Source organism: Plectropomus leopardus, chromosome 17 (assembly GCF_026936395.1).
Source record: "Plectropomus leopardus strain MGB_pleo_1.0 chromosome 17, ASM2693639v1, whole genome shotgun sequence".
Classification (NCBI taxonomy): Eukaryota; Metazoa; Chordata; class Actinopteri; order Perciformes; family Serranidae; genus Plectropomus; species Plectropomus leopardus.
Window position 1 is genome coordinate 7,556,426 of NC_142192.1, and position 23,198 is coordinate 7,579,623.

General features: G+C 37.5%; 1 long non-coding RNA gene across 2 annotated transcripts in view; it reads right to left on the reverse strand.

The window, feature by feature from the left end:
* LOC148186598 (uncharacterized) overlaps window positions 1–23,198 on the reverse strand; it is a 251,276-nt gene that overhangs the window by 149,317 nt on the left and 78,761 nt on the right. For both annotated transcript variants that reach the window (XR_015779532.1, XR_015779533.1), the window contains exon 2: window positions 22,722–22,841. This is a non-coding gene — a long non-coding RNA (uncharacterized LOC148186598). The remainder of the gene's footprint in view (window positions 1–22,721; window positions 22,842–23,198) is intronic.

A 23,198-nucleotide genomic window follows, 5' to 3' on the forward strand; every position in this document is an offset into this window, starting at 1 on the left:
ATTTTCACATGTCCCTATGTAAAAATAGGACACACAGAACAAAGCTGGAACAGGTGCATCTTTGACCCACCAAATTTATTTTCATATTCATAACCTTGGAGCATGAAAGATTCTTTAGAAGAAAAGCCTGAAATGGAGAAATCCAGAATTAATTAAAGAATCAAAGATACTGTATGCTTGTGAGAACATTCAAAGTTGTTACAGAGACCTTGCCCCCCCATTTTCATCTTATCAAAGGGCATAAAATAACTTATTGATTGTTTTGTGACACTGCTGCAAACTCTGAAGCTATTGGCACAGCAATGAGGTGTATGATCAGTGGTTCAGTTTGGATTATTGATACACGCAAGTTAGGATCATGTTTCACAATCTGAACCAGCAGGTCTGAGGGGCTGGGTGTGTGTGCCGGAAAGTGATTATACAATCATGGCTGGCCAAACAATCACTAAAACATGCGAGAGTACAATCTGTCAGATATGTTATGAAGATCATAAAGGTGCAGAGCAGTTTCGCAGAGTTGTTTAAGTCCTTTGAATTACCTTTGTATGAAAATGTGCTGTATAAATAAACTTGCCTAATGAGCTTTGCTAATATCAACATCACACTGGGTGTTTGGGACCAGTATGTTGGACAAACAAAGCAGCTGTAGACATTGTTCCATAGAGCTGTCACGACTGTGGTTGAGCGGAAGCTCAGGGATTCTACCTGCTGCTGCTTCAATGCTGCTTCGACTCCAGTGCCTTCCTACACTGAGAAACCTATTGTGGAAGTAAGGTCAGTCTTTTGATGCTATTGAGCTCAAAGAAAGTGTACGGGCAAACACTTTCACAGCACATCAAGATGCACTGTACCTATTGGGGTGGGGCATAATTAATCGAGTTTTCTATTCGGATGTTACCATCTGTTCAAAATATAGAGTATTGGCCGCCTCCAATGTGACCTTGCCCTTCCATTTGAGAAGTAGTTGGTGAGAGTTCACCTGCACATACAAACACACATTAACTGTTAGCCTCACACAGCTAACGTAACCTAATTATAATATAATAATATAATAATATAACCTAATGGTTATTATTATTTGTTTGGGTGTTGGTGTGAGTTTGTTTGGACCATTAAAAGGTTGTTTTCCGATGTTAGTATCCACTGCTGTTTAGCTCACGCTAACTAGACAGACACTGAACTGATTGGAACTTGTAGACATTTCAATCAGACTGATTGGAATGGGCAAACACCCGCTAACTTCTGGTCTTTGACCCGCAAGATGCAATGACACACTGTCACTAATTACCATCCTTCTCCTCCTAAACAGCACTAAAATACCAATCCAAATACATCTACACCAAGTTTTAAAATGAGACTGAATAGGCGATAAGTTGTATAGAGAAGAAACCACTGAAAAGTTTTCAAAGACCTCTGATCCTGCTGCTATCTACTTTTTACCTGTTCTCCAGCCTGTATATGATGTCGCATGGACATACCAACAATGCAAACCACCCACCCACACACACACACAAACACACACAAAAGGTGACAAACAGGCGGACTTGTGTGATGCAGAGGTTCGTTCACAGGGAACTTAGTCTATTGCTGATATTAAGCAGGTTTACCCGTGTTTGAAAAACCCACATACACACACTAATTTTGGTGGGCAAGGGTTATTAGTCACTCTGTAATTTTTTTGTTACGTGTTGCAAGCATCATATTCAGAATGAGTGAACATTTATAAAAAAACTAATAAAGTTCATCAGTTTGAACATAAAATATCTTCTCTTTGTACAGCATTCAACTTAATATAGGTTGAAAAGGATTTGCAAATTATTGCAATCTGTTTTTATTTGATGTCTTAACCCCAACTGTGCCACCGCCACATAATGGGATGTTATGAGGTTGTGGTCATTTCACTTTCTATTTCTATGAAATCACATTGAGTTGGTGAGATATTTCAGTCTGGATCAAAGTGGTGGACCAATCTGAATTGCCATCCCTGGAGCTAGTGTCCTAAAATGCAATCAGAGCTTCATTAATGTTGTTTTTGCTGTTGTTGCTGCTATTTTATGGTAACTTTGATGGTAAAACCTTTTTACCACTGTGTACAGTGTCTGCTATTCCTTCTGCCAGCAACAGAAACACATCATCCTTTACCTCCACATCTTTCTTAGCGCATGAATTAACTCAAGGTAAGTTTTTTTGGTTTTGTTTTGTTTTGTTTTTTTACCATTAGTTGATTACTCAGGAGTATGCATGGTGTGGCGTTTTCCCTGAAACTAATGCTATATGACTTTTGAAATGTCATTAATTAGTGTTTTGCATTGTTGCAATATTTGTATTTGGTTATGCAGTCAGTTGCTTATAAAAGTTTGGGCCAAAGTTCAATAAGAAGGAGCTACGGGGGCAAAAAAAGTTATTTTCTTTTCTGGTTTGTGTTTCATCTTACTCTAAACAAACAAAAACTGAATAAACTATTAAAAAAGACTGAGGGTGCAGAGCCAGGCGATAACTCTCTGTTGGCTTGTCACAATGACTGATCCCTTTCACAGTACATAGTTATTTGATCTGTTGTTAATATAACAGTATTGATTAGAGCAGCTTTGTCTGTTAGAATATATTTTATGATGTGGTGCCAACATCAAAATGCCGATTAAACTGTCACTGCAATTATCCCATAATAACTGAGGTACAAGTTTAAAGTAAGAAAGACAGGTTTACCTTGTCCAAGTTCCAAGTTTTTTGTGTGTTCAACTGTAAGAGAAAAATGTTTGACCACAGCTGTTGTTGAAGGCTTGTGCTGAGCTGAGTGCTTTTCAGACGGTTGAGGCATTGTGTTAATGTCTTGTTGAGCTGTTTCTTGGTAATAGATTATAAAGTGAAGGACGGAGGTGGTTGTTCTGGGACTGAAAGTAAAGCTTGATGGCCAAATAATTAGTGTAATTAAAGAAGGTCAAGACATTAGCCTGCAGTGGTAAAGCAACACACAGTGAATCCAGGGAAGTAGGTGGGCATGGACCTTACATTCTCCATTGTTAAAGTCTTACTCCTGGTTCAGTGATTTCCTTTAACATGACTTTGGGCATAGGAGTATATGGAGAATGACTGCATGAAGGTATATATCACAGGCAGTGACTGTCTAATCTCAGCTACAACAAGATTAGACCACATCATAATGATGGCCTGATAGCCTGCTATCACTGTGTCAGCTGTAGATAAAGGAAATGGGAGGTGGCAAAGACATATCACACCACTTCACTCAGGACAAAGGAGCTTTCTCGATACAATGCACTTTTGCCATCCTTGTGACAATCTCGCCTCATTACTTACGCCTGAGCTGCAGCAGAGCCACGCTCCTCACACAGGTTTTGTGGCTGTAAATATGGTGGCAAAATGAAAAGCAAGAGTTTCCGCAATGTACAGACAACACTAAGGTAGACAGCGTAGCCTAGGCACTGGGGGGACATCAATTGGACCAGCCATCATGTAATTTACAAAGATGATGATGTCAAAACTCATGCTACTTAGGCTACATGTTTGAATAATAACTACGGAAGAGTCATATCCAAGGAGAGGTAAGTTTCCACATATGCTATTGTTTCAGAAAACAGTTTTCCACACACAAGCTTTATTATTGCTGTGGTAAAGCCCAGAAAAACATTCTGACGGCATCATGCATTGTTCAGACACATCATATATATAAGTAAGCTGTGAGCAGGGAAGTCAGATTTTACAAGTAATGGTTCCAGTAAAAGCCTGAACAAGAATCTATTGACAATCAAGCCATGATAATGCAATTGCTTTGGGGTTGAGGAACAGGTGAATCCACTTTAAATATAAATGTCGGCTTGCAGTAGGTGTAAAAAAAATCTATGCCCTCTGATAAAAAAAATCATGAAAGAACAGCAGTGAACAGTGTTTAAACCTCTCCCCACTAATAAAACACAGCTGATTACAGTCAGAAAGATAGAAAACAACTAACAGCAGGTTGTCTTTGTGTGACAGGAACAGATGACAAAGAGCACAACAGATCTCCAAAGTTCATTAGCACTTAATACATCAGTACCTAAACTCCACAATTTTACCAACAACACAATCTTCACGGCTTTATTAGATGCCTAAAAACATCGACTATTAAAGCCATGATACTGCCAGAGTAAATGTTGACGTACGTTTATGAACACTACATTACAGTTGTACATTGTGATGTAGTGGATACATTGAAATTTTACTTTTCTTTTTGTTTCAACAACTCATTGGTTGGATTTATGCACAAAAAGCACTTGGTTATGGTTAGGAACATTGTGCTTTTGCTTTGGCACAATCCTTGCTGGAAATCCATGAGATGTCTCATTGAAAAATAACCCCTTTTTGTCGCACTTTCCCCTGTGGTTTATCGAATGAACACTTGAGGCTGACTCCAAAACAAAACAGATCTCCACAGACCCCCATGTTAAAATGCTCAACTTTACAGCAGAAATTAACATTTTTACAGCCTGATACAAAAAACAGTCTTGGTCTCTACAACAAATTTCAACATCTATGATAACTGTACATGATTATTTAAGGTTGGGCTGCTTGAGTGACAGGTTTTCTGTAAGGTATCCCCACAGTCTGTGACTAAGATCAGAGACCATTGGCCAGATTCTACCTTTGTCTGGCTACAAACCAAGATGGTGATCATTGGAATGGTAAACCTAGTGCTTCGAAACAGCAGTGCACCAACAAATGGGTGAAGCCACAATAGCCATTTCCATTATTTATACAGTCTGTGGTTTAGGCACTTAAATCACTTGATTATTGTAAAGAATAGAACATATTTTGTCTTAAAATATAACTTTTGGTGGTAAAATCTCAACTGAAAACGCATCAATATCTAAGTCTACAACTACATTTCGTGGCATTATCACTGGTGGAAACATAGCTATGGGATTCTAAAAAATGCCCACGCTGCTGGCTAAAAAGCTACTGGGAACACAGAGATGACTTAATAAATGCTTTGTACGCATTTCACAGAGGCAACATTCCATCCACCGCCCCTTCTGGCTTCTTATGACTGCCCATACATTTTGGGAATATTGATATGATACATATGAAACATGCAAATGTAACATATTTGTTGTTTGCAGAATGTACAATGCTGCCATTTTCCTCTGACAACTGCTGGTTCAAAGTGCTCCCTGAGGTTCTTTACATTTATTTTTTACTTTTACTTTACTTTTGAACAAACATTAAAAAATACAAGACTCGAGTGGGTCTCGACAACTGTCCATGCATGCGTACGGAGGCAGAGCAGCTGTAGTACATGAGTTGGAATCCAGTGAATGTGATGAAATAACTGCTTTTCTAGGACACTGGTGAATCATGGCTCTTTGAGGGCCATGAACCTGTGATGACACTTGTCAACCTGCTGCTGGTGAATGGACCTTCACAGAAAACAATGGGTGCGGGTGTTTTGATGCACCACTTTACTACCTAGCCTTCCCTATTTAGAATATATAAGCAGCATATTCAGAAGAAATGAATTGTTTATGAAACACTATATTACAGCTGGAAGCACATGTAAGTACTTTTCAAGTGTGTTACTGCTGCAGTTTTCAGCTAGTGGCTGAGTGGTACACAGCTAAATGCACATATTGCTCACAGGCACCTTCTCACTTATGAAATAGTTAATCAGACATAAAAAAATATTACTTTAATTTTCCTGTGAGATCAGAAGAATTGTAATCTGAACAAGCTCTTATATGATATTGTCCAATAACCTCTATGTACATTCCGAGGTACAGCTTGTCCTCAACATTTTTCCCCGAAATGTGTCGAGAAAAACTTGCAAAGAACACCATAAAAACAATATTGGGAAAGGTGCACTTTTATCGCAAGGAGATGTACAAGTCAAGGTTGTGAACATTGTTTTGAATGTTACTATTATTGCCATGTAGCAGGAATGGCAATGGTCTTTTATTTTAGCAGAAATAAACTGTGGCTGTCTAACCAAATGCACTATGTCTCTGAATGTTGTGAATAAAAATATTGTTCCTCCTCTTCATGGTAGTACTTCCTCAATCCTGAAGGGCTGCTGGCTTTATAAACTACACAGCACCAAACAATAAAAGTCATTTAAGAAAGCCTTGGAGTCCTAAAATCTTTTTTGTTGGCTACGTTTGCACTTATCATTCTATAATAACAAAACATCTCATATTAATGGGAATGTTCCAAGCTCTCTTGAAGAACAATTTTGTTGAAGTTTTCTTTGTCATTCAGTATGTTTTGGAGGATTTGTCTGTTATTGTCCTTGCTTCATACATAGATAGAAAGAAAGATAGATAAACGATAAGATAGATAGATAGGACTTTTTTAGATAGTCTTTTCTTTTTTGTGTGTGTGTGTGTGTGTGTGTGTGGGGGGGGTAATTGATTTCATGTTCACTTCCCTTTTTCATTTTTCCACTGTTTGTTTTTATGATAGATTTATAATTCTATAAATCTATCATATAATAATTATATTATATTATTATATATTATATTATATTTCTTTGTTACCTATCATGGGTCATGTGATGGCTTCCTATTGGTTCCTGTTGTTATACAGATGGGGCCATACCTATATTGTATATGTTTTTAAAGCCCTGCCCAAGACTGGCAGTGGTCAAAACAGGTTGGCTATTTAAATGATTTAGCCACTATAAAAGGTTTTTTAATGAAATTCCACCTTGTTTTCCTTTTAATTAAGGAGTGATTAAGCCTGTCGATGGACAATGCAGGCCAGTCAACCCTCGTATGCAGCGAGCACTTTGTCATATATAAGCAAGCACTTTTGCGAGTCTGAATCAATTTATTTTTTTATCACAAATTAGAAAATGCATGGCAGACCAGGCTAAATCTGGCGGATAAGCCCTAAATAAAAGATCACTGATGTAGAGAGTAAAGGCATTGTAAAGATGCATGCATATATAAAACATCAGTATAGTCAATCACAGACATAAAAGTATAAAAGTCTCTTTTTTGCTCATCAACATGAAAGTAAGACTTATTTCTGACATAAAAGCTCAGTCTTCAGCTTGAACTTCTTCACAAGATGCTGAATGTGAGGTTTAAAAGGAAGAAGATCACGAATTAAGAATCCTATTAAAGATACAGACTTTATCACACTGCCCTAAAAGGTAATGAAACTGCCCATATGCCCATGATCACCATTGCAGCAATTAACCACTTATATGGATCAAAAAGCTTTGTGCAGAATCATTTCTACACAAATGCTGTTTAAATAATTCCCTTATAGTGTGCTGGGGTCTTTTCTTACATGACAAAATATGGAAAACAATATATACCGTCACATGTTTGTATGCCTTCGTACACCAATCTATTTGCACTTACAGTTTATATCCAAGTCTATACATTAAGCACAGTGTCAAGATGGTTCTTGAGTTATGACCAAAAACATGTTGTATGAAGTCACTGTGACCCTGTCTTTTGACCACCAGATTTAATCAATTCATTCTTGAGTGTAAGTGGACATTTGGGCCCAAATTTGAGGAAACTCCCTAAGGTCATCTTCAGATAGTGTTCACAAAAAAGCAAATTCCAGAAGACAGAAGCAGAAATTCTGTCAAGGTGTTCTTGAGATATCCCGTTCACAAGAATGGGATGGATGAACGACCCGAAAATATATTACCTTCGGCTATGGCTGTTGCAGGCAAGGAAGCATAAAAAAAAATACAAAATATGTTGGCAAAAATACATTTTTAAAAATTATAAACTACAGTGACACCATCTTGGATTTTTGGGGTCAGAAATGACCATATTTGGACAAGCGGGTGGAGATAGCCCTAATTTCATATGGTGCTTTTACAGCAATGATTAACATTGCTAGCAAGCAAAAAACAAAATCTGATTCCCTTAGAGGGTATTTTTAGTTTAAAGAAATGCTAAACATTTTTTTTAGGTGAATACAAATGTTACAATGCAGTTTTTTGGGCTGCAAATACACTAAAAACAAACTACAGTGAGAGCCTACAGCCTTTGCTTTGTGAATTCAGGATTACACCATGGTTACGTTAACTAAATAACATAAATTGGTGAATTATATAAAAATTCACCCCTGGTACAGTTGTCATGAATGCCAAATAAGCTATAAAGACCATAACTGTTTCCTGTATTGGCCAGTTAACATGATTATTTCGGCTGTAAAGTTGGGCATTTTAACATGGGGGTCTGTGGGGATTGGCTCATGTGGCTATTAGAGGAACTGCAATTTTTGGCACTTCCACATTGGCTTCATTTTTCAGCCCCAGAGGCTGCCACCTGGTTCTGTTTTATAGGTATAATGTTAGACATTTCCACCATTTGAGGTTCATATTTTTAACATGCTAACATTTGCTTGCTAGAGCTAAACACATATAGTAAAGCTGAGGCTGGTGGTATTGCTTTTTAGCAGCTATTAGGTCATAAACCCGAGTATGGAGCAAACTGGGATTTTGGCCTTAAAATGGCACTAGATGAAAGGTCAGGGCATCCAAGTTATTACAATGTATTTTCTGGGCAAAATGAATCATGATCTATAAAATATTCATGGAAAACCATCCAATAGTTGTTGACACGTCTTAGTTTGGACCAAAACTAACTCTGCTTTGCTACAACAGAGACATAAACTACATTGATTTTTGATTTAACTGATTAACACACAAAAGTCAAATTATACACTGATAAAGAAGAATAGAAAATAAAAGGACAAGAAGCATAAAAATTCATAAGGAAACCACTCCAGAAGGGATTTAAATTACAAGATGACCAGTAAGTTTTTAGAAAAAGATTAGGCCATAACTACAGTAATTATCCTTAGTGTTGGAATGATGGGATTAAAATTACTGACCAGTGCAGATGATGTTGAAATCACTCCACCTTCCCTAGATTAGAAAAAAATAAAACGAACTGAATTGGGCACAAGAAGCATTCTGAGGATATAGCTGTCGTCATCTTTGTTATGTATCATTACTATGGTTACAGATGCTCTCATCTCGCAAGGTTAGTGCCAGAGGCTCTGTTTCTTTTTCTATATAAGCATTGTGCCCTGTCTGACTGAAAGGAACTGTTCTTGCTCACACTGCATTATTGTAGGTACCTGCTACCTGGACATTCCTTCAGGAAGCAAATGTGGGATGATTTGAATGGTTGAAATCCTACATAAATACTGAATTCTAAATACTATGATACAAACTTTCACACCACGTTGTGCTAGTTGGGCTCACCTTTTTAATGCCATTGTCCTGGCCCACATGTTTTTATCATTGGTTCAAGTTGTTCAGTTACCGTTTCTTTTCAGCTTCCTTTCAGTTTTCTGTGGTAATGTTGATGCACTTAGTCCGTAAATTTCTTTGCTTCCTTCCATTAAACATTAACTAACACTTCTGACGCTGACATTACGTGATTGAAATGCAAGATGCTTCTTATTAGTGTATCAGTCAAGCAGTTAAATCAGCTTCTGGAGAAGAGATACTTTAACAATCAGGATAACAGAGTGTGTGATTGCAGATGAATAATACTGCAATAAAACAGTATTTCTTTCAGTTGTCTCCATTTTTCAAATTAGTCAGCAGCTTTTATTCCTTAGTTAGAGCTACAGTTGGTAACTGAAAGAAACATATTTGCTGAAACTGTCACGACATCCACACAATAATATATGAAACTGATAATCTGTGAAGAAAATCATGTTCCTCCTCCTTCTAATGGCTTTTTCAAGAACAATGTACATGATAAAAAAAACAACCAAACAGATGCAAGGAGTCTTTAACACAGCCGAAAATCATATCAATTACTGCTCGTGAATTGCCGTCAAACTATCAAACTAGGCAGGGCCGATCAAATATGATTAAAGTTTTTTTACTGCATTGCATATTTTTCTCTTCAAATGATTTGAAAAACATACTTTACTGTATTGTTTAGCTGTAAAATGAGAAAGCTTCTGACCCAGCTGCCACGCTGAAAACAGTTGAGCAACAACGCTGTACCACGCACCAGCCGGATCACAAACTTTCTCATTTTACAGCAGAACAGTACACTAAAATATGTTTCTGAAAACATTTGAGGTAAAAAATAGGTAATGCAGTAACGTAATCTTTATTTGTATTTGATTGGCACTGCATAGTTTAATAGTTAAATTGTAGTGATTCATATAACTCAAGACTCCTCGGCTCTAATTGGTTGCTTCCATTAAGGTGCAGTGGCTTCTTGCAAATTCCATTAGAAGCACTACAAGGAGGAGGGACATGATTATCAGTCTCATGTACTACTGTAAGGACGTTGTAGTGTACTGCTATGATGTAAGATGCAAAAGTTTGTGACCTGAATGGTGGGCAGTGCTTTGTTTTTGATCACTTGTTTTCAAAATAGTGGGCCAGGTCACAAACTTTCTCATTTTACAGCTTAACAGTACACCAAAAATGTTTCTAAAAATGTTTTTTGCAAGAAATAGGCAGTGTAATAACAAAATATTGATTCATATTTGATCAGCGCTGCCTAGTTTGACAGTTGGACCATGGATCATGAGCTGGAATTTCTATGATTGACAGCTGCGTTATAGCGTCCTTGGCTCTGATTGGTTGTTTCGGTTCTAATAATTTTTTATTAAATTTACCAATTATAAAGAGAAAATACGATGTATTTTCTATTCTAGAATTATGCTGTCATTGGTAACTGTTTTTTATTATAGTTTTTTGTGTGAAATAAGGTTGTCAATGAATATTTTTGTCCTAGAATCCATACAAATATGTAGTGTGGAATCAAGATAAAGCTATAACTGAACCCAGTGTCTGGTGTGCAACTACATGACTGCCAGAAGTCAAAGGTCCCTGTACTGCTTTCATCAATAACCATCCTTCCTGTGTCTTCTCATCTTGCTAACATAGTGATGGCACGCGTAACAATGTAGCACAGATGGGCTCTCACAACATTAGATCCTTTTCTTGGATTTGATCTTGAAGGATCTTAATACCCTGCTGTCCCTCTAAAACAAACATGAAACGTGTCTGTTTTTTCAACCGATTGTGTGGCAGAGCAGCTTGAGGTACTTATTTTATGAGCAAATGTTCTTTTGCCTGATTTCCTCATTATGTTTTAGATGTGTGATGTCTGAGGAGGGATATAAGGAAGAAACCCCGCTTACATCTAACGTTTTACTTATGATAGCAGCAGTAATTTATTCTGTGAATAACATAATATTGCTGTCATACCACACCACGCCTATATCACACAAAATCAGTCTGTGTTCATGCATACAAGAACAACCAGCTCACGCTAAAATGTGTCTTCTAAATTCATGGGAATCATTTCAAAAAATGCAGCAAATATGTGAAGATTTATAGTTGAACTTGTATTTCAAAATAACATAACCTTAAGGTCACTTTATTTCCAGTGATTTAGCAAACATGACTTGAAGTAAATGAGCTCGGGTACTCCATTTGATAGCATTCAGATATAGCAATGTGGAGTGCCTCTTCTTACTCTCCTGAAACTGTCTCTCACTTATGGAGCTTTGAGGGCCTGCAGGTAAAAAGGGGTCTACAAACATGGTTGTACTTGCTTTTAAAATCTAATGTTCTTCCAGCTCTGTAAGTTCTTTATGTTGCATCTTGTATTGTGAAATTGCTAAGATATTTACTCAAATATAGGTGCAAAGTGATCACAAGCTGCAGACGTATTCTGAACACATTCTCACCTCTGGTGCAGACACTACGTTAAGAGACAAAACTAAAAGTCTAAGCACCCCCTTGTTACACATAACATTATTGTTCATTTGTAGAAACAAAATCATGCCAAATATGCTCAACTTCAACACCAGAGACAATCTGTAACATGACTCAACACTTGTTTCTTTTAACTTTGGAGGCAACTGTTCCCTTTTTTTAAGTGTGAAGCCTATTTTTTCTGATCTGCTCCAGTTTTCTGTTAATTTTTGTTACTGAATATTGCTGTTAATACAAATGCAATACTTCTTTTATCTGTTTAATGATAAAAGTCCTATGGCTTTCAGTGGAATGAATACCTTCAATTCCTCACAAAGCTATTATTGTGATACATCTTGCAGGGCTGTCTTGAAGAAAATTTCGTGACTTGCAGGGTCCTCATATAGTACTGTACAAATTGCTGTTGAAAATGAATTGCTAAATATGTTGGCATTGTAAGTTTCTGCAAACCATGAATATGTTATATTTGTATCTTTTTATGTAGCTGATAGGTTGAAGATTTACATTTCAGCAATGGTGTGGTTTAAGTATGATTAGGTTTAGGCACAAAAATCACATGGTTATGGTTGGGAAAAGATCATGTTTTGACTTAAAATACTTGATATGAGGGGCCTAATCCCCACTGGAAATGCAGTTACGTCTAGGTAAAAAAAAACCTGCATTTGAGGGGCCAAAAAGCCACAAAATACAGCAATGACCCTCTAAAAAGGTTTTGTTGATTGTTGTCCTCAGACACTGGTCTGCAGTGGACTCACCTAAGCATCCCACCATCCACCATACAATGCCAACATTTTCTTCAGGCCTCTGAGCTGGCTATTAGCATGTTGCTACAAAATGCTGTTTGGCTGAGACACAAACACAGACTCACAGTGACTGAAATGCAATAATTAAACATCAAAGGAGTAATCTATAACAAAGAGGTGTGCTCATAGCATGATTAGGCCTATATTGTTGAATTTAAATGAAAGATGACATGCAGATTAAATGACAGGCATGAGAAGTTTAGCCATTTGTTTTCTCCCCTTGGCTTGTATATAGATTTATGTGTTTGTCAAAGGCCATTGTTGAAGAGCAAAAGTTACATAAGAACATTTTTACTAAATATATTTGCTTGTTTATACATAAACCATCCATACACGCTAATATATTTATGATGTGCAGTTGACATATTAGTCATGTAGGTATAAGGTAAGTAACTCAACCCAGTCACCAGGAGAAATGTTGGCACTGTACATTTCTGCAAAATAAACCACTATTTTCATGTTGCTGATATATTGAATCTTTACATTTGTGTATGTTTTAACGACGTCCACTATCCCAGAGGAAAACACAGCAAAGTCTCTTTAAGAACAACTGTTTTGGTCGTTTGTTGGTCTCAAATAGTGGTCTGCAGCAGGCTTGGGTGGTATCACAATATTCCAGTATACCAAGGTATTTATAAAAATCCCCAAAATCAATACTGTCATAAATACAGGTGCTTCTCTTTCTGTTAAAATTATTGTATGTAGTGCACAGCATGCACCACCAGAGCTCAGTCTCCGCTCTCCACTGGTGCAACAGGAAGCTAAACTTAAAGACACTGCGACACCTTGTGGTGGAGGGATAAATTACAGAACTGTACACAGACAAAGTTTGCAGAAACGTATAATAACAACATTTTCTCCCGGCAACGGGGCTGAATAACCTTTGTGTGAGTTATGCTTTTAATGTGCTAATTAGCAGGTAGATGATTGTGCTATATACAGTAGCTCCACCTTTTACTGTTTCAAAACAGCTGATGCATTTGACACAATCCTTCTGCAAGTAGGTGTTATCCTTACAGATATCCTCAGGTTTTCATAATAACAGCCCAGATCTTGAACAATGTGGCTGCTGTAAGTTCTCTATAGGAGAAAACACTTGCAGAGGAAGGAGAAAACAAAACAAAGGCTTATACAGGTAAGGTAATTACAGTTCTGGCTGCAATTACTGTACGGTAGGTATAAAATACCTGGTTTGTCCAAGAGGTTCTTATTTTTCTTTTCATGAAAATTATACTTTCAACTTTTCTTTCCTGTGAAGTTCTACAGTGACGCCAGTCTGCCCTCACTGATTAGAGGTCTTTAAATGACAGTGGAGGTGATTTGGACAGGAGGTGGCCTTACTGCAAAGCCCAATCTACATCCTGCAAGAGCAAATGAACTCAGTGTGAAAGCTAGAGCTCCCCTACAATGTCCACTCATTACACATATTGTGCAGACCTCTTGGAGCTTGGACATCATGCCAGTAACTCTGAGGTTCAGGAACGGACATCTGATTTTCATCGTCACTCTGCACATGGATGGTCCTGATTGTCCTTCAGTAGAAAATTATTTCTTATTTTTAGGTTTCGGTGAAGACACAACAGGAAAAAGCCTCACACAGATTTTGCCGCTTTACTGTTTTCAATTAAACCCCCTAAACACCTAGATCAACATTTTCTCACTATCATTTAAACCTTTAAAACTTGAGACAGTTGGCTTGATTTCTTTAAAAAAAATGGGAAAGAAATATAATGAGCAACTTGGCAAGAAGTGTCCTGCAAACCACAAAAACAGAAAAAAGGTGACAAGGAAATGGTCTGAAAAATTAGCTGACGAGATTTTTGGATCTGATCAAAAAATACAATTTATCTGTTCTTTTCCCCCTTTTTGTGCTAATTTTCTGGTAATTTTCTTGTAACATTTTCCCCAATTCCTTGTTTATTTTTAGGTTATCTCTGGTTACGTTGTTTATCACCATCAAGCCAATGCAGTACCTCAGGCATAAAAGGGTTAAACCAGTCTAATACACCTGTGTTGGCACATATTGTGCATTGCTGTGTCAACAGTGTTTTAGGTAAGTTTGCACCCATGTGAACGCATTTAACACAGACACAATTTATCACAGCCAGGTCCCTGCAATGTTCTTGAAAAGAACTATTTAAAATTGCTCTTAATGCGCTCATTGCATTTAAAGTGAGAGAAATGTCTCTTAACCATGGCATGATAACCTGCAGGAGATCTAACAGCAAACAGTCTCCATTTAAATAAAACAGTAGGAAGTACAGTACCTTCAACTTCTACTACCAAGGAAAGAGAGCTTTCGTATGAGTCCAAGTTTGAGAGGAATTAACCAAACTCTTGCTTTACCCTTAATTATTTTTTTTTTCCATTATAACTTTCAACAAACCTTTCACATGACAAATGTGTATATCATGACAACTCGTTAGAAGAGTCTAAGGGTTCTAGAAAAAATCTGGCACACAGTTATTGTCATGAACACCCCTCTTGTATTTATTCATTATGAACATACTCTGGGTTTCACGATTTTTATCTAAGCATACCTATATGTTCCTGTTAATTGGTCATTAGTAACATTGGGTGTTTTGCTGCAACTAACATCAAGGACATTATGTCCTCTGTAATCATTTTGGGGAATTGTGGAATTAAATGTCATGGAGAGGAATATAAATTTTGCATTTATAGACATATTACATGCTGCCTATTTTAATTGTTGACTATGATATGTGTCACAGCCTGGGCTGTGACATTTTGTAGTTTTGGTTTTTGTTCCCCCTCCCTTTGACGTATTTTTCCCTCAATGTGTGTGTGTGGAGGCGTGGCTGGCTTTCTCCTGCTCCTTCAGAGGAACACACCTGTACCTCATCCCAGCTCATCACTGCAGCCCTCTTATACCCCGGCTCTCCACCACTCCGGGGGCAGATTGTTTCGCTTCATGGTGACCTCTCGATGTGAATCCTCTGCTCTCCCTGACTCATCCACTACACTACATTCCTCAAGTTCAAGTTGGCTCCTCTCCGGTTGAAGATCATCTCCACCTGGCCTTCCGTGTCTATCCTGCCCGCTCCACCTCCACCCTTTCATTGTTTAGTTAATAAATATTCTTTACTACTCTTTTCCTGGTCTCAGTTTCTGGCATTTTGGGTCCAAAAGATAAATACACAAACCACATAAATATGTTTTGTGCTAAATACCTTGAAACATTATTATTGGAGCTTTGTGAAATTCAGAGTGCATAGGTTTTCTGCACAATTCTCAACAGGGAGGTGGCAAAGCTGGTGGCTCACAGTTAATGGTACTAACTCTATAAACAGCACGAAATAACAGCAACAGTGCTGACAGAGCTAATGATGTTAACCAGAGGGGAACTGGAGGGTGGGCACTACACTTTGGTGAATTTGACATCCTGATAACAGTGGAAACCGCAGTGTGAGTGCACTGCAAAGAGGCGACGATAAGCTCATCATATAAGGGGGGAATGGAAGAAACCTCAGGAAGAGTGGCTGAGGAGGGATCCCCCTTCCAGGATGGACAGACGTGCAATAGATGTCGTAAATAACAATTAAATTTCAATAATGACAAAAAAGAAAGAGAAGGGGAGAGGGAGAGATAAATATTAATGATTAAGATTAATAAAAAACACTGCCTGCTGCTGAGAAAGAACCAGAACAGTGAAGTTGTGGGCAATACAACCAGAACACTGAGCTATGAAGATGCTAAAATGCAGCATAGAGAATAGAAATTGTAAAATTGGATGATAATTGTATGTGTGTTTATCACTGCAAAGATATTTTTCACAATACTGATATTCATATGATTCACTGTTGATGAAAAACACTGAGTAGTGCAGCTTTAAATGTGAGGGCCTTAGGCAAACAACTAAATACATTACAATAAAAGGGATTCAGTACAGTGTTTTCTAACAGATTTACATACAGGGACTGCAAAGAGAGCTTGGAAGCTATATTTGGATCAAAAAATACAGAGATAACATTTTAAGAATTTAATATTCAGATGAATAAATTAAATAAGGGTTCTATCTATTTTTTTTAAGTGAACTGTCTTTGACTTGCAACATAAACTTTTGCTAAAACCTTGGCTCCAGCTCTGCTTGTGGTGCTTTGTAGCTCAATGACTGTTTTTGTTGGTGTTAATGGGTCAAATATTCAAAACGAAAAAGTTGAAATGCAGCCAATGAACCAAAGAAAATATGGAAATTTTATTTTCTCTGGTTCAACAGGAAAGGATTTTTGTTGGTGTTGTTTCTTCATTTTTAATGCAGCTTTTTCAAACACTGAGCTGGAACATTATTGCTTTTGACTAATATTATAATACAACTTTTGTGTGGAAAGATTAAATGTTTTATCAAGATTAGGAAACTTTATTTTAAAATAAGGTAAAACTAGAATTACAGGTTGTATGCCTCCACAAACCAGTTAAGTGGCACTTATAGTTTGTATCCACACTCACAGCTTAGATGCCATAAACTCATATTTCCGCCAACAGTGACGAAGATCTATACAAGTAGCACAGTTTCAAGGTGGACACCCAAGATTGGTGTCACCAGTTCAGCGTCTGAACAGAAGTCTCACCTTCTGTTCCTATTTATGGCGTTAAATAACAATAATTATAAAAATAGCCAGAAAGTTGTTTTTGCTAAATATAACATAACATAAACACTGACCTCAGTGTTCCCGAGAATGAGATGGAGGCACAGTCATGATGACCTTGACCTTTGGCCATTAAAATCTAATCAGGTCATCCTTGAGTCCATGTGGATGTTTGCACCACATTTAAAGAAATTCCCTCAAGGTGCTCTTAGCAAGTCCACGAGAACTCAAAAACTTGATGCCATGGCTATCGCTGTCACAGAGTCGTTAAAAAAGGTGAGCTCAAGGTTTAAATAATAAGACTTACCTTACCTGAGAATAACCATTGTGGTGTGGGAATTATAGTCTTTTGAAGCTTGATGTTTGGTATTTACTTTTAGCACAATTATGCCACATTCACAGGTTTTAGTGCATTTTATTTGCCACAGAACAGAGAAAGGGAAAGGGAAAGCCCAACAACAGCACAATTTCTAGCCTGCAGGCTTGATCTTCTACAAGAAATTATGCTGGAGAAAATTACATTTTCGGGGCCCCTAGAGTGAAATAACAGTCCTTCCATCCACGCCAGGCTGAGGTGCTAATACTTCCTACTGCCCGAAAGTACTGTTCTAGCCTCTAAGTTGTAATGAGATCTATTATCTGAAAAATGTGTAATCACTATGAAAGCTGATGAGATATCGTGTTTAAGATATTTCGAGCATTACTATAAAATGAGGCCAATATTGACATTATCAGCGTCCAATTCTTGGGAGCAGCTGCAGGCTGTGAGACAGCACAGATTACACTCCAGTGTCACTCTATCTTGGAGAAAAAGCTGCATATTTTCACCTGACTGGACCTCTCCAGATGACAACACTGCTCTTAAATCCAACATCTCTTCCTCTGAAACAACAGAATCATTTACTGTTTTCTCCAGTCATAGCTGCAGCGTAATGTCTGTGTTAATAACAATCATTATCTCCTTTGAAATGTTCTGCAGAGCAAAGATGACTCATGAGTTCTGTTCCTTGTTGTTGTTTCTGGAAGCTATCTTCGCAGATGTATTTACTACTTGGGCTGTCTGACGAACTGCTGTTTTATCACAGACTGCTGCTGCAGTCTGAGTGAATGTATACATAATTTGATATATAAATTATCTCTAAAGGCAGCTCTAGTGCTATATAAGGTGACATTTATCTATTCCTCTATAAACTTTACAACATAACTGAACAATTAAAAAAGTAGTAACATTTTTGGAGTTTGGAAGGATGCTTTGTGAAGGATACATACCCGGTTATGGGCTTACATTTTCATTCTATAATTACACACATATTACATGTTGAATTTCTTAAGCCTGACTCTAATACCACTAAATCCTTCCAAATTTCAGACTAAAAAGAAAAGGGATTTACTATTTTTCACCAAAATGACATACCTTGAAATGTAGAAAGGACTTAAGAGCAACATTTAGACTAGAATGTGTTTTTCAACAAATTAAAAACACGTAAATGAATAAAATAAATTATACAATTTTGTGACTTTTTTAAATATTAGGAAAATTTTACAGAATTTAGTTGGGTGGTGGTCATACATGTCTAAGGTGGGTGTTAACCCCATTTGGACTGTCAGTCAGGGCTGGGTATGGTAAAGCAATACTTTCTACTATTTATACTATTGACCAAAATAACCCAGAACCAAGTCATAGTGTTGACAAAAATATTAATCTAAAGAAACATATTGATTTGGATTATCTGAAACAGTTTCAATTCTCATTCATTACACTGGTAACAGCTGTGCTTTATCATTCTTTGTTGATATTGATGTTTGTTTTTGATTTTAAACACAATTTAAAGAATTAAAACACACGTATATAAAACATAGTTAATCTCTGCAATGACATCAAGTGTAGGTCAGCTGCTTTTGTTTTGTACCTCAAGGGGTAAAAAAAGCATGTACAACAAATTAATGAGCTCTTAGAGCGTATATAGAGTCTATCAAATCCTGCTCTGTGTTGTCCAAAAACTATTGAAACACATCAGTTAGCCACACTATTGTATGGGGTAACATTTCCCATCCTTATCACACGCTGTAGTTTATATTATCTCAGTCCCACACACATTATTCTGCTGTACTCACAGATCATCAAATATGGATATTATACACAGTTGAAATTAGTCCACAACAAATGGACTATTTCCACGTTTTTGAGTGATGTTTGCCAAACACTACAGAAACCAGCTGTTTTAGGTCATTTCTGAGCCTTTTGAAAAAGTCAAATGATAGATCTGTGAACCATTTTTTAAAGATTTATGTGTCCAGTAGAAACCATTGAGCTGCGGGTTGAGAGCCACAGCCAGTGGAGGGAAGACGAAATGAAGTGAGAGACGAAATAACCCATTGTTGGGTTGGTCTTTCAAAGTTCAGATTCACAGCTTAATCTCTTACATTTTACAAGATATTGCAGTTTTAGAGACAATTCTTCATAGTCTTTGCTAATATCAGATACTGTTTTTTATTCGTGTTACAGAGGCTAAATGTTCAATCGGGTATGAACTATTAATGAATGACTGGATGGGCTATGTCACAATGAGCACAATCACCATCATCATCATCATCACTTTTGGCATTTAATTACTATTTTATTGAATTTAAAATCCAATATAAAGGTCAAAAACAAGATAATAATGCTAATCTGTTTAACACTGGTCATCACAACAAGCTTTGCCAAAGGCAAAGTACAATCTATACACTAATGTATACAGTTTCAGCTCGGATTAAAATACCCTCCATTTAAAACGTCTTCATGTAACCTTTCCCTATTGACGTATGGACACTAGCTGCCAGAACCCCAGCCATGCAGTGAATGGCAAATAACATGGATGAATGCATTTTAGCCTGCTAATTTAATGACAAACCAAGTCATTAAAATCTCTGCGCTTAAACCAAATCCCGATATCAACCTTCATAACAGAGAGGAGGCTGCAGGATGCCATATTTCGGCACGACTTAAACTAATTGGAAGAGATGGATGCAAGTGGAGCTTAAGAGGAGGCACTACTGAAGGCATAAAAGTAAACACCAAGTCAGAAAGATTCCCATGACTGCACTAAGTCTTTCTCTTTAATACTTATTGCTCGGGCCTTATTTATCATCACAAGTCTCTCTCTTACCACACACATCATTGGAGTTTATGCTTGTCCAACTTTGCTGCAACATCAGCTCGTAACATTCCTTTAGATTAGTATCAGGCCTCATTTTTTGCACTGCTTGTTGGAATTAGTCTCATTTACCAATACGTCATCTGTAGATCCTGTGGATTAAATGATATGTGGCTGCAAGGATGGTTGTTTATTTGTATTCATCTTGTGCTATAGGATAATAAATATGCAGCACAAGCAAGTATGTGTTTGCATTGTAGGATTCTTCAAAAGAAATCATCCAGCTTTTAAGAAGCCCCTTTGTATCCAGCTTCAGGCACAACAGTCAATACCCACTGCTTTCCATCTAATGGTCCGCCTCTTAGGGAAATACAAAGCTGCAAGCTATTCTTTATTTGCTGTTTTGTAGCTATCAAATTGGGCTCTTTTTTTGCCTTGATTAGAAACTTGTATAAATAGGGAATATTTTGAAATTAAAAATGGAGCTATTTAATACCAAAAGGGAGAGCCTGGACTATTATCCCGGAACGGCCTTTATCTTTACCAGACAGGATGTAAAATAAACAATTGCGTTGACTACTGCACTTAATTTTCTTCTTTTAATTATAGTCCATTACAGCAATGAGATAATAACAATAAAAGGGAGAGTTTTTCATTAGTTACATCTTTTCTTTAATTTAAACTGCCTACTCAATGCGACTGAGGTCAGCAGCCGATTTGGGTCTTGCAACTCTTGTTTTTGTTTTTTAGTGTACCAACACTCTTAGCAACACCTGTTTCAAACTGGAGGTGCCAGAATAATGCTGCAGAGAGCCTGCATGATCCTGGAAATCTAATTTTAATATACCTGTGGATCCTCCCATGTCATGTCAAAGTCACTCTCTCCTCAGAGTGCAGTCCACATTTGCAGTTACAGTTTACATCCGTGTGTGAAAACAATGGCTGATTCATCCCCCCTTGAGTTATGGCCAAAAACATGTTTTGTTAGGTCAAAACAACCTTGACATTTGACCTTTGACTGCCAATATCTAATCGGTTCATTATTGAGTCTAAGTAGACATTTGTGCCAAATTTTAGGAAATCCCCTCCAGATGTTCTTGAGAAAGAAGAGTTTGGGGTGCCTGGTGGTTTGGTGGATAAAGCAGGCACCCCATGTACAGAGGCTGTCTCCTCGCCGCAGCGGCCGTGAGTTTGATTCCAGCCTCGGCCCTTTGTCCCAGGTCCCCCCTTCTCTCTCTCCCCCCTTCACGCTTGACCTTTCCTACCCAATTAAAGGCATAAAAATATTTTTTAAAAATAATCTTTAAAAAAAAGAGAGATATATGAGTTCACGAAAATGAGACAGACAAGGTCACAATTACCTTGACCTTTGTACACCAAAATCGAATCAGTTCATCCATAAGTTATATTAGACGTTTGTGCCAAATTTGAGGAAATTCCCTAAAAGCATTCATGATATAGTAAGTTCACAAGAATGAGAGGGACACAAGATTGCAGTGACCTTAACTTTTCAAATCACCAAATTCTGATCATGTTTTGTTAGATTTAGGTGGCCATCTGTGCCAAGTTTGAAAAAAAATACCCTCAAGTTGTTGATGGTATTCCTTGAGTCCTTGAGATTAGTTCACAAGAATGATACAGACAAGGTCACAATTACCTTGACCTTTAAAGAACAAAATCTAATCAGTTCATTCTGAAGACCAAGTGGATGTTTGTGTCAAAGTTGAGGGAATTCCCCCAAGGCGTTCTTGAGACATCAAGTTATAGGAGAGACACAAGATCACAGTGACCTCAACTTTTGAAATTTGACCACCAAATTCTAATCAGTCCATGTTGAGTCTAAGTGGACGTTTGTGCCAAATTTAAAGAAATTCCCTTAAGTTCTTGAGATAGATGAGTTCATGAGAATGAAACAGGCAAGGTCCAATTTCATTGAAATTTGATCGCCAAAATCAAATTAGTTCATCCCTGAGACCAAGTGGAGGTTTGTGCGAAAGATGAGGAAATTCCCTCAAGGTATTCTTCAGATATCCCTCTCACAAGAAAGAGATGGATGGACAGACAAGAAAACAGAGTCGCAGAGTCATATAAAAAATGCATGGCCTATATCTTTACCAGACAAGATGCAAAATCAACAGTTGCATGTACTACTGCAAATATTTTTTTTCTTTTAATTATAGTCCATTACAGTAACAAGATGATTACAATAAAAGGAGATTTTTTTTCATTATTTACATCTTCATCTTTTCTTTAATTTTAACTGTGTACTGAAAACCACTGAGGTCAACAGCCAATTGGGTTTTAACAACTCAAATCTTGGGTTTTTTTTGGGGGGGGTTTTTGGCATTTGATGTGCCAACGCCTGTAGCAACACCTGTTCCAAACTGGAGATGGCATTCAGCATGATGCTGCAGAGAGCCTGCGTGATCACAAAAATCTAATTTTAATGTACCTGTGGATCCTCCCATGTCATGTCTGTCAAAGTCGCTCTCTCCTCAGGATACGCTTTTCTTGGCGTCATCGCCACACCACCAGCACTGTCACACACTAATGCCATGGAAGATTTCTGTCCCTATAAAAAGCAAAAACACAAGATAAATTTACAGAAGTTACAGGTGCTTTTGCGGGCAATTTATCTCCTTCCCTCCATCACTCCTTCTTTGTGAACAGTTTAATTTTAGGAGGGGAAATCCATCAGGAATAATGGTTTCTACCTGGATTCACCTCATCAGTTTACTTCATGAAAGAGCAATATGCTGTGTAGTCAGTGTACACCAACAGCTTTAAAATAGGCTTTTTAAACTCACACAGCCGCAAAATAACTCATTCCAAAATAGTGAAAGCAAATAAATTGCGAGGAACGATAAGAACAGTTACACTAAGTGATGCAGTCTGACTGATTCTGCTTTATGTTGGCTGCGATAGTGTG